The sequence below is a fragment of the Pinus tabuliformis genome, chromosome 7 (genome assembly GCF_031772625.1).
Source record: "Pinus tabuliformis cultivar Carrire ecotype Pingquan chromosome 7, CPIR1, whole genome shotgun sequence".
Taxonomy (NCBI): domain Eukaryota; kingdom Viridiplantae; phylum Streptophyta; class Pinopsida; order Pinales; family Pinaceae; genus Pinus; species Pinus tabuliformis.
In genome coordinates, this window is record NC_142293.1 from 1124331567 (window position 1) to 1124344297 (window position 12731).

Sequence of the window (12731 nt, forward strand, 5' to 3'; positions counted from 1 at the left end):
GAGCACTGAAACTGTGCAGCACATTAGTCTTAGAAGGAAGGAACTACACATTGCATAATTTTAAGAGGAAAGGTCACATATAGAGGACTAATTTGATGTAATGCATAGTTCAGGGAGGTCGAGGGAAGCTATGTTACTTGGTTGGGAAGCTTTTTAAGAAATTGGCTAATTGCAAGATTAGTGAGGCTGATGCAAATGGTGATAAGACTTTGAATGTGATCACACACTTAGAATAATTGAAGACACAACAATAAATATCATCTAGGATGAACAAGAAATTCATTTCCCTTAGTGTGACAACTTTAGGACAACTTACGACAAGTTCGACACTAAAGATACACTTTATGATGACCGTGCGACACTTGTGAAACCGTGCTTGAAACTATGGAAATGAGTGTGAATGATGTTTACATAGTTAGAAAAAACCATTTACAAAAATATGACCTCTTGAAACCACCATAATAGGTTCATGCATATTGTGTGACATCTAACATGCAAAAAGATGACATTTTTCCTATCTTTCCAAAGAGACCGAAACACCTCAAATGAGCATACACCAAATCTTTTTAGGGTCTTGTAGCAATGACAACACTTGGCAACATATTCATAGAATCCCAACTTCTCTTCCTTGGTTAACTCTTTCGTGTAGGGTCTTTATTCTATGAGGAGTATTGATTCATTGTGTAGATTAGTTTGCTCTCCCCACTTACCCCAGGAAGGAACATGGTTCCCTTTATACCTCCTTGGTCAAAAACAATAAAAGATTCATCAATATCACAATGTTTCAAGTTTGGAAGGGTAGTGAAGTTCGCAAGCTTAAGATTTTCAGAGTATGGTTTTTCATCTCTGGTGTTTCTCTACTACCAGCAGGCTTGGACAGTACCCTGACAGAGTCACTACAGGGACACAAACATTTCTCTACTACCAATGAGCCTAGTCAGTACCTCGACAGAGTTTCTTCCTTCACCTCTCTATGTAGGAAGCCTTTCTCTTCTTTTTCCTTTATTTATTTATTTTATAGGACTGTGTATCAACTATTGGGCATGGAATCCCCCCAAGGAATGTTTTGGGGCTCAAAGCCCAAGTTTTTACTGAATTTTGTTGTAAGGCTCCGCGAAATGCGGGCTTGGGGCGCGAAAGTATAATAGAGTCACAGGGTTGTCTGCCCTAGTTTTGTACTGTAATATCGACTGGATAGACGTACCCATGGTCTGTGGACCATGGGATTGTATAAACAGAGCGAGGTTCTAAGTGTAAAATATAGATAAGGATAGAAAATAGTAACAAGTCTAAGTGAATGAGTGATAAGTGTAAAGTGTGTCTTTGGGTCGTAGAGTAGGAGAAGGCTCTGCAACTGAGTGCGCAGAGGCATAGTAGTCCACAGCTGAGTTAGTGGACCCCTGCAGCTGAGTGCACAGGGTGGAGTCAAGTCTGTAACCAAGGAAGGAATTAATAAAGAGAAGTTTTATCATAATTCTATGTATTTATTCTTGGGTTAATGCATGTTTGATATGATTTGCAAATATATTGTTTATTTTCTGCGCGCACCTATATGAATGGTTTATATTGCTAAGTATACTTAAAGCACTCAAGTAGGAAAAGTTAATTAAATAATGTTGGAATACCATTGAGGTCTTGGGTAATAACATAGAGCACGACATTCAACCCCTTGGTAGGGCTGCGCGAAGGCAGTATATCAGGCTGCGAGGTAAGGGAAAGTGTGCATAGAGACTTGCGTGCAGGGTCAAACCGTGGACCACTTGAACTCATCAAACATCTCTAGGGTGCAAAAACCTAGTTCTAGCACCCTCCCATACTACTTCAGGTGAGACCTAAGTCTGTGCTCCATAGACTGTTGCTAAAAGGGCCAGTAGTACCGAGATTTGTTTGGCTAAATCAACTTTGAACCTGGGTCAGGCCCCAATAAGCCAACAAATGGTTCCGTTGCCGGGACCAGGATTTGCATAAGAGATTTCTGATGTTGTATCACTAGAATCTGACAAAGAAAGGAATTGAAGAGTTGTTGGATAGGAAGATTCATGAGTTCGCAGCATATGAAAACAAGAATCCGTGATTATCGAAGGAAAAGTGGTTAGATTTCTACTTATATATGGAAATCCATGAAATTTTCTTTACATCCTTCCCCTGTGAGTTGTACGAGTGGATCACAAAGCTAGCAGGAAGTCAAGGAAGGTGTAGGCTCGACAAACCTATTGTGTGGACTCTAGAGTTGGTGCACATACTGGAAGCATCAGAAGATAATATCGCATGCTCTATGGATCACTGGCTCGATCGAATTATAGGGGGATTTATCACCAAGTTTTCGGTAGATACTTTGGCCAGCTATAGCAAGGCGGAACGACGTTTCCTGAAAGGACCGCGAGGTAAGTATGTTAAATCTTTGAACACTTGGATTAAAATGCTACTGTGTGAAAAGTGGGTTATGCGAATAAATTGATGTTTGGGGCTATGCAAAGTGGGAGGATCTACAAAAATGAAGGTAGCACAAAACTAGAAACTAGCCCCTTGATTTCACCTCCGTGAGAAAGCAAGGAAGAGCTCACGAAGGTATCACAAAGAAGTGTGATCAGTTTGATAAAGCAGTGAATTCTGCGCATACCACTTCCACCTACACCACCGCCAATTTCACCATCTTCACCCCCCTCTTCGCCCACACCACCTCCGCCTCCACCACAGTTCAATATGGCAAGTGCAATAAAATTCCCGGTGTTCAAAGGAGTAGGGAATGAATATCCAGACCAGTTTTGGTTCGTGGTAAGGGCTCTATGGGAAGCGCAGGGAGTCATGGATGATAATATAAAGAAAGCAATGTTGGTTAGCACTTTGCAGGATCGCACACTGACTTGGTACATTAAGCACTCCAATGACAATCCAAATGCAGGGATCGCAGATATCCAAGTTGCTTTAAACAAGGAGTTTAGAAGACCAAAGTCAGAGACACAGTCGATCATCAGATATAAGTAAATCGTGATGCTTCCAGGTGAGACCCTGTGGGAGCTAGATCAGAGACTGAAGGGTATGATTCGTGAAGCCAACATGACCTTGATGGATGGGAAACACCGCACATGGTTTGTAGCATCGCTAACACCGCATCTAAGGAATGCACTATCACAATAGAAGCTATCCACTCAAGCCGAGGCCTTGGAGATCACAATGAGATTGCACGAGACCCCGAGACAAGATCCTAACCTTGGAGTTCAACAGATCCACGCACAGTTGAAAAACTTGTGTCTTGAGATGCAGAGTTTGAAACAAGACAGGACAGCTCGCCTAGAAGTACATGAGGAGTTATGGTGCATAAAGTGCAAGGGCCAGGGACATGACAAGGACCATTCTCTAGTCTTCGCAAACTACCTGGTGGGAGGAGGACCAATTCCATTGAGACCAGAGGCACAAGCAAGACCGAGCGCGGTGCCTGAATTATGGTGTGCGATTTGTTAGATAGGAGGGAAGCATGCTATAGATAACTACCATCTATTATAGAAGTATACGCAGAGTTCTCAACAGTTGTTCTGTAATTTCTGCAAGTTAGTAGGCCACGATGAGCACACCGGTAGAATTTATGAACTGATGATGGATCAGACTCCTACCTATAGAGTTCATATCGAAACATGGGCTCTCGATCAAAATGCAGGGATGGTGCGCATTGGATTTCAAGGGCACAGACAAGGTCAAGGTGGAATGGGACCAGGAAGAGGTCGCAAACAACTGAATGTTACAATTGCAGAGGACTGGGGCATTATGCCTACAATTGTACAAATCTAACAAGATCATCATGCTTATATAGTACCTAGTTTGATCATGAGACATACGGCTGTCCCACACTAAAGGAACACTCCAACCTCCCTCGACTTAGAACTTGCGAATGATGATGTCTGAGCCGCACGAGGAAGACCTGAATGTAAATATTGTGCTCCGAAGTGGTATCACGACAGGAGATGACAAAGGCAAGCAGCTTGAAGAGAGTGCTTGGGCTTGCAAGGCTCCAACAAAGGACCCAGAATTTGATTTGGAGAGCGCTAAGGAGACATTCATGGAAGCTAAGAAGAGCTTCGCAGAGGCATCCACTTCAGGTAGTAAAGACAAACTGGAACCGGAAATGGACCCATCAATGCTCACTACCTTTTTGGAGACATGCATGAAGCTACTGCACGACAACAAGGTTGTGAAGGGGCTGTAAGAACTCATAACTAGATGTGCCAGGACCATGCCAGGAGAACCGCACATAGTACAGAAGCTCGGAAAGCACACAATGCAAACGGGAAGAGAGATGAGATTGACCGCGCAGATCGGGGAATATGAAATGGATCAAGTGATTTTGGATCTAGGATCAGATGTGAACGTCCTACCAAAGTAGACATGGGAGCGCATGGGCAAGCCTACGTTGTAATGGTCTCCTATTCAATTGTGAATGGCAAACCAACAAAAGATCCTACCTATGGGAAGATTGCAGGGAATAATGGTAGATATCGAAGGTGTGAGTGCGCTTGCATATTTCGAAATGATAGAGATTGTTGATGATAACAATCCCTATCCCGTGCTACTGGGAATATATTGGGCCACTGACATGAATGGAGTGATAAATCTAAAGAAGCGCAAGATGATTTTTGAGAAAAAGTCACTGCGCGTAGTGGTACCTTTAGACCCTGCAGAAGGATCGCACTACACAGAGCCAGTGCATGACTACGATAGCGACGATGATCTAGACTGTATTTACAAGATAACCATGTGGGAGCAGGACTGGGTGAATCCAACAGCGGATGACAGACTCTCATGGGAGCATGAAAGATCCTACACCTCAGATTCAGATGAGGAAATAAAATGATGGCAGAACCGATTACACGAGGTAACCACGCTCAACTGTAACATGATGACAAGGTCGTTGTGTTGCATGGAAACAAAGGTAAGAGATCTACCTATGTATGACGGGTTGAGCGAGGTGGATGATTTCCTAAAAAAAATTGAAAAATAAGTTCCAGAACAACAACGTTTTAACGCTCTAAAATGGGCACTGCGCGCTATACCCGCAAGATGGTGGGGTACACATCAAAGAAGTTTTGAAGACTAGCGTGAGTGTAGAAGGATGATGCGCATATGGTTTGGGATACATCAGGTGTGGCTAACAGACAAGTATGACGAACCGGATGATCCACGTGCACACCTCGTGAAATGGACCAAGGTCTATGGGGAAGAGCCACAACCTGAGTGGGTGCACCTATTCTGTCATACCCTGGATATCATACCCATGAATTTGTATACTGAGACAGAGCTTTGCCATGGTACAAGCGAATGGGATATCTTGCGTGAACTATTCTTTTTGACCTTCACATTTGAGGATCATTGGTGGGATACTGTTGATGATATGCTACAAGCAGTAAAATCAGCTATCTTCAGAATACCCCAGGAGCCAATGGAAGTGCTTCAGCTAGAATGGGTGACCCAACTGAGCTGCGTGTTGGAGTGTTACAATGTAAATATTGAAGAGAATGATGAGGATCAATGAAAAATTAACATTCCAGAAACTAAAGGCTATTGCGAGGTTCAAGGACCATTGATTGAAGATCCTAACATTGCCACGCCACTAAAAATTAAGAAGGTAAACATTGGGATGGATGTTGAACCAAAGTATGCAATGCTCGGTGACTATTGGGATGATGCCATGATGGATAAGGTCACTGAGTTGCTCTGCGAGTACCAAGACTTATTCTCGACCAAGATTACGGGCTTAAAGGGGATCGTTGGCGATTTAGGGATGATGAAGATCACCCTAAAACCCGACGTGAAACTGGTTAAGTAGAGGCCTTGCCACTTGAATCCGAAGTACAAGGAAAACATCCACGTAGAACTACACAAAATGCTTGTAGCCAGAATTATTGAGCCGATGGAAGAATCCAACTGGGTAAGCCCTATGGTAGTGTAGGAGAAAAAGCAGAAGGGCGAGATAAGAATATGCATGGACCTCAGAAAGTTGAATGACGCTTGTGTACATGACCGATTCCCAACCCCGTTCACATATGAAGTATTAGAAAATGTTGGCGGGCAAGAAGAATATTCTTTCACCGATGGATTCTCAGGGTACCACCAAATTAAAATCGTGCCAGAAGACAGGAGCAAGACCACCTTTGTCACTGAATGGGGCTGCTCTCAATACACCATCATGCCATTTGGGTTTAAAAATGTGCCAACCATCTTTTCGTGCATAGTTGTTTCCGCCTTCAAAGTATATATCCACTAATTCCTGGAGGTTTATCTGGATGATTGGATTGCCTTTGGATTGGTTAAGCACCACGTAGCAAGCTTACGCTTGATGCTGGATACTTTCCGACTACACCAGATTGCACTAAACCTTAAGAAGTGTACGTTCCTCGTTCCCTTTGGGAACCTACTGGGAAATGTGGTCTGCAAACAGGGAATAATGGTCAACCCACAAAGATTGCAGTAATTCTGAATTTGGAAGCACCGTGAAGTGTTAAACAGTTGCGCGCTACGTTGGGACACATAGGGTACTACAGGAAATTCATCAAAAGCTATGCCTAGATCACCGTGTTGATGGAGAAACTATTGAAAAAGGATGTCACGTTCTGCTGGAATGACGATTGCATGAAAAACCTGGATGTATTAAAGGGGAAATTGGCCTTCGCTCCAATCCTATTCTTCCCAAAATGGGATGTGGAGTTTCATGTCCATGTTGATGCATCATGTATCACGCTGGGATTCGTGCTCACATAAAAGGGTAGAGAGGGCTTGGATCACCCTATCGCATTTGCAAGTCTTAGATTGTCCAAAGACGAAAAGAACTATTCCACAACCAAGCGCGAGGGATTGGCTATGGTGTACGCGCTCAAGATGTATACAAACCATTCCACGCTAAAGTACTTGGTCAATAAGCTTGTGTTGGGGGTCGCATATGTACGTGGCTCTTATTGTTCCAAGAATATGACTTTGAGGTCATGGTAAAACCTAGATGCCTGAATGCAGGACCAAATCACTTGTCGCGAATTGAGATAGGTGAGGAACCTACTAGTTTGGAAGAAGGATTACCTAACGCACATCTCTTGTTGTGGGAATTTCGAACGGACACTTCAAAGATATAATCCACTTTTTGACAACAGGGATTGCTCTGAAGGAATACTCTGTCCAACAGAAGAAGGAATCGGTGGTGCGCACAGTGGATTTTTTCTGTCATCGCAGGGCACCAATACAAAATGGGAAATGATGAGATATTGTGAAGGTATGTACCTGAATTTGAACGAAGTCAGATCCTCGTGGAAGCACATGAGGGCACTGCAGGAGGACACTATGCAGGATGAGCAATTGCACAAAAGATTCTCCGCACAGGGTTATGGTGGCCAACCCTTCATCAAGATTCAAAAGCACATTGTAAGGCTTGCAATATATGTCAAAGGATTGGTAAAGCATCGCGAAGGGATGAAATTCCTTTGACTCCACAAATGACATTGCAGCCCTTCGAAAAGTGGGAAATTGACTTTGTGGGACCTATCAAACCTTAGGGAAACACAAGCGCACAATACATCATCATCGTGACGGAGTACTTAACGCGCTGGGCAAAAGCAAAACCAATCAAAGACTACACAGCCACCACAACTGCGAAGTTTTTGTTTGAACACATGTTGACTTGATTTGGCTATCTGAAAATCTTAATGAGTGACCGTGGTACATATTTCCTGAATGAAACCATCAACACACTCACAGAAGAGTTCTAGGTGTATCATCAAAAAAGCACACCATATCACCCACAAGCCAATGGGATAGTAGAAGCATTCAACAAAATACTGGAGACTGCACTAGCCAAAGTGTGCAACGCGCAGTGAAGTGATTGGGACCTACGCGTAGCTACAGTACTATGGGCTTATAGGACAACGTGCAAGAAACTAATGGGACAAACACCTTTCCAGTTAGTTTATGACATGGAAGCTGTCATGTCGATGGAGTATATTGTACCTAGTCTGTGCATAGTAGTGCTCACAGGTATGACGGATCGGGAAGCTCTAGAAGAAAGGCTCACGTAATTAGAAGAACTTGAGGAGGAACGATTTTTGGTGGTTTTCATCAGCAAGTACAAAAGTAGCGTGAAAAGGCCTAGCACGATCTCTATATTAAGTTGTTCACCTTCAAGGTAAATGATTTAGTGCTGTTGTATGATAGTAAATTTGAAAAAATTCCTAGAAAGTTCAGAATGCATTGGTTGGTACCATACGTGGTTAAGGAGGTCACAGACAGAGGCGCAATCTAGCTAGTCAAACTAAATGGAGATCCTTTCCCAGGCAAAGTGAATGTAAGCTGCTTGAAGTCCTACACGGGTGGCCATGCTATCTGACTAACCAGCAGAAGCACAGTCTTCACACTCCAATGATCCAGACAAAGGCGCAGGACTATAAAAAAATGCAAGGGATACTGACATAGATGCAGAGAAGCAGTTCGGACATAGAGGCCTCAAAATAATGTATGCAGTAGATCCAGCAAGCAGCAGTTCAGTGAACTTCAGACCTCTGCGCAGTTCGAGAACAGTTGGAGGGACTCTGCATAGAGATCACTGCACCAACAGAGTGACTTGAGGGCAAGTCATGATGTTTGTGTTGGGGGCCTGTTGGGCATGGAATCCCCCCAAGACATGTTTTGGGGCTCAAAGCCCAAGTTTTGACCGAATTTTGTTGTAAAGCTCCGCGAATTGCGGGCGCGGGGCATGAAAGGATAATAGAGTCATTAGGTTGTCCGCCCTAGTTTTATAGTGTAATGTCGACTGGATAGACCTACCCATGGTCTGCAGACCATGGGATTGTATAAATAGAGAGAGGCTCTAAGTGTAAAAGATAGACAAGGATAGAAAAAAGTAATAAGTCTAAGTGATTGAGTCATAAGTGTAAAGTGTGTCTTTGGGTCGTAGAGTAGGAGAAGGCTCTATAGCTCAGTACGCAGAGGCCTAGTAGTCCGCAGCTGAGTGCGCAGGGTAGAGTCAAGTCTATAACTGAGGAAGGAATTAACAAAGAGAAGTTTTATCATAATTATGTGTATCTATTCTTGGGTTAATGCAAATATACTGTTTATACTACGTGCACTTGTATGAATGGTTTATATTGTTAAGTATACTTAAAGCACTCAAGTAAGCAAAATTAATTAACTAACATTGGAATACCATTGAGGTCCTGGGTAATAATGCAAAGCGTGACGTTCAGCCCCTTGGTAGGGCTACGCGAAGGCAGTATATCAGACTGCTAGGTAAGGGAAAGTGTGCGTAGCGACTTGCGCACAGGGTCAAACCATGGACCACTTGAACTCATCAGACATCTCCAGGCTGTGGAAACCTGGTTCTAGCACCCTCCCATACTACTTTGGGTGAGACCTCAGTCCACGCTCCTCAGACTATTGCCAAAAGGGACAATAGTACCAGGATTTGTTTGGCTAAATCAACTCTGAACATGGGTTAGGCCCCAATAAGCTAACATAAACACTTCTTCATTTTATGGGAGGAAGGGGGATCTTGACTGATTAAGAACAAGAGAGGTCGTTCCTTCGGACAAGCATATAGATACCTCTGATTTAGGTTTTCTCATTTAGATTTCCCCCTTCTCCTATTCTACTAATTGGATAAGCATCGAGACACTGGAACATAGAACTAAATATAGGCATAAGGTTTCCTGAATAGATAAAGGTTCATGGTTTAACAAAAAATCTCGTCACGAACGAATCATATTTTCCATTGGAACTTCATCGACCAAAAGATATAACTAGCACAAGGAAGGTGTTGGCTTAGGGGGTCCTGACCCAGGTTTAGAGTTAAGTTTAGCCAAACAAATCCCTACACTACTGTCCCTTTCGGCATCAATCCGTGGAGCATGGACTGAAGTCTCACCCAAAGCACTATGGGGGGATGCTAGAACCAAGTTTCCACACCTAAGGATTAGTGTAATGTCTTTTTATGCCCTAATTTTTCCTTCGCACTGATTGATAATCCTTTTAGGTCTTATCGATTTACTTTTCCTAATCGGCCTCTACCCCTTCGTGAAGCTCTACGACTGCCTTTCGTGGACCCTAAGAAAGTGAATTAGCTACTTACACACCTCTGTAACTACTCTTACTTCTATATTTACGTAGATCGACTTTAAGTGTAGGATACTTCAACATGCATTAAGGTATTCTTCGCGTAAATAGATATTATTACTTGCATTCAGATAACAATGTAAAACATACAGATTCGTGCATCAATATAACATTAAATCATAAACTCATTATTCAACATAACATAATCACATTCATTCATAACACAAGTAAATAGATCAACCCAGAGATTGCTAAAGTAATCTTCTTAATTAATGCTTCAGATCTTTTTACAGACTCAAACTACCCTGCATAATCAGCTACAGGGGTTTGTGCACTCAGCTCCGGATTCTACTGTAGGCCTCTGGGCACTCAGATACAAAGCCCTTCTTTTACTCTAAGACTCTTTGCTCCTTCTGCTAATGACCCATTACATTCATCTCAACTTACTTAGAACTACTAAAAATTTCCTTAGACTCTTTGAAGACTCTATTTCTTATATAATCCCATGGTCCATGAACCATGGGTAGATCTTGTAAAGCCGACACAACTTACATAAACAGAAGCGTAAAACCCTTTATGACAATTTACATCTACACACTCCACGACCACAATTTGCGGAGACTTTACACTTTACATACAAAAACTTGGGCTTTATGCCCCAAAACTTGGGCTTTTAGCCCAAAAATTGACCCTAGGGGACCCTGTCCCAATAGAAGGTGATCGAAGGTTAGCCAAATGTTGAAGTCTCACAAGATGCTTTTTTAACTCAGCCACACACAAAGAAGCCAGAAAACACAATGATACGCAACATTTATTTATATGATGAAAACAAAAAGAAAATCAAGCAGTCAAGAAAAGAATATGTATATAGTGTAGGGCATAGCCCTAGATCATCATTGAAAATAATGCTTCAAATCTTGGCCATTGACAAGGAGAGATTCAATCTTCCTGTCTAGTAGTTGTAAATGCTACGTGTGTTGGACAAGCCTTTCATGAAGAGTGAATGGTCCAATCCATAGGGATTGAAACTTGGTGTGTTTTCCTTTGTCTTCATGGGATTTGTCCAAGTTCAAGACTAAGTCACCCACACAAAATTTGTTCTTCCTTGTAGACTTATTATCAAGTGACCTCTTGATACCACTTTGGTGAAGGGAAAATTTTTCTTTTACTTTTAACCTTTCTTCCTGTAGCTTATGAAAAGTGTTTATGCTACATTGAACTAATAAACATGCCTTGCCTTGGGATTCTTGTGAAATTTGGAGAGTAGGAAAGTAGATGTTAGGAGGAAGGTGTTATAGCACCATTTACCACCCTTGGTAGATTTGATGCTCTGTTTTATGGCCTAGGTAAACCCTTCCATTCTAGACTTGGTCCAAATTCTAAAAAACAATGTTTTAAATCCCATATGATGTTATGCCCTGTATAAAAAGCATGTACACATGGGTCAATCTATCCCCAACCCGCGTATATGTGTTAAAACATTAAAAAATATATAATGTCCTTAAATTTAGGGGGATTTTATGGGTTTTACCTGTTACTCACCTACTATATCTTGTGGCCTAATTGTTTCCCAACTGAAAAAAATAATTTGCAGAAGTATAAATAAACCTCCACGGGAAGGCCCAAGGGAGGAGAAAAGGTTAGATATTGATATTATAGTTGATTACATCCTTGATAAAGTCTAAAGAAACCTCTGTGTCTTATGCACTCCCAAGTCATAGGAAACCTTTGTTTCCTTCTTGAGATGTCCTTCATCCCTTCATGACATCATTGTATATACCTATGGAGGAGGATTCTTGAGGCTTGGGTAAGACGGATCCAGAGGAAAATTTCTCTTAGAGCCGATGGATGAATCAGGTTGTAGTTCTTCCATATTTTCTTTGGTTTACATAAATAAAGAGGCATTGTCTTGTTCCTGATGTTTATGGTCTTCATGCATTAATCTATGTTATGATTTTCTTATAAAATCTTATGTTAATGCTTATTTGCTTACATGCTTATATGACCTAACACCTATATCATGAACATGATTTCTATTACTACTGTTGTATATATGTTGCTTGAATGAGTTGGAGGTTCTAAGGCATCTGAAGAAACAAAGGGTTTGGACCCTATGGGAACAACCTCAAATGTAGGACCTCTGGGTAATACCTCTTCTTCATACTTCATTAGTTTAAGTATTAGGACTTCTTGTTTGCATGTCTCTTTATGCTATATGCCCTCTTCTCTATTGGGGTTCTCAACCCAATACCCAAGGGTGGTTCTACCCATAACAGAATTGGCGACTCGGGAAAACATTCTTGTTTTTCCTAGATTGGGTTGTTTCTTCTTGATCAGGGCTTGTTTGATTGGTTTCTTGCTTTTACAGTGTCTGTGACCTGTTTGTTTCCTGGGCATCAAGTCTGATCTTTTGGATCAGGCCTGGATTTTTCTTTTCTTGATTGAGCTTTATATACACATTTCTCAAAGGATACAGTAGTGTATGCACACTAGTTTCTTCAAATAAACTCTCATATACTTTAGTTTCCTCTGTTTTAGTAGTGTATACACGCTTCTGTATCTTTACAAAGTCACGTATACCTTATTTTTAATTAATTTTTCAAAATATTAGGCCTAGTTAAGATTTTACCTGGTGGTTTTTGCTATTTTAT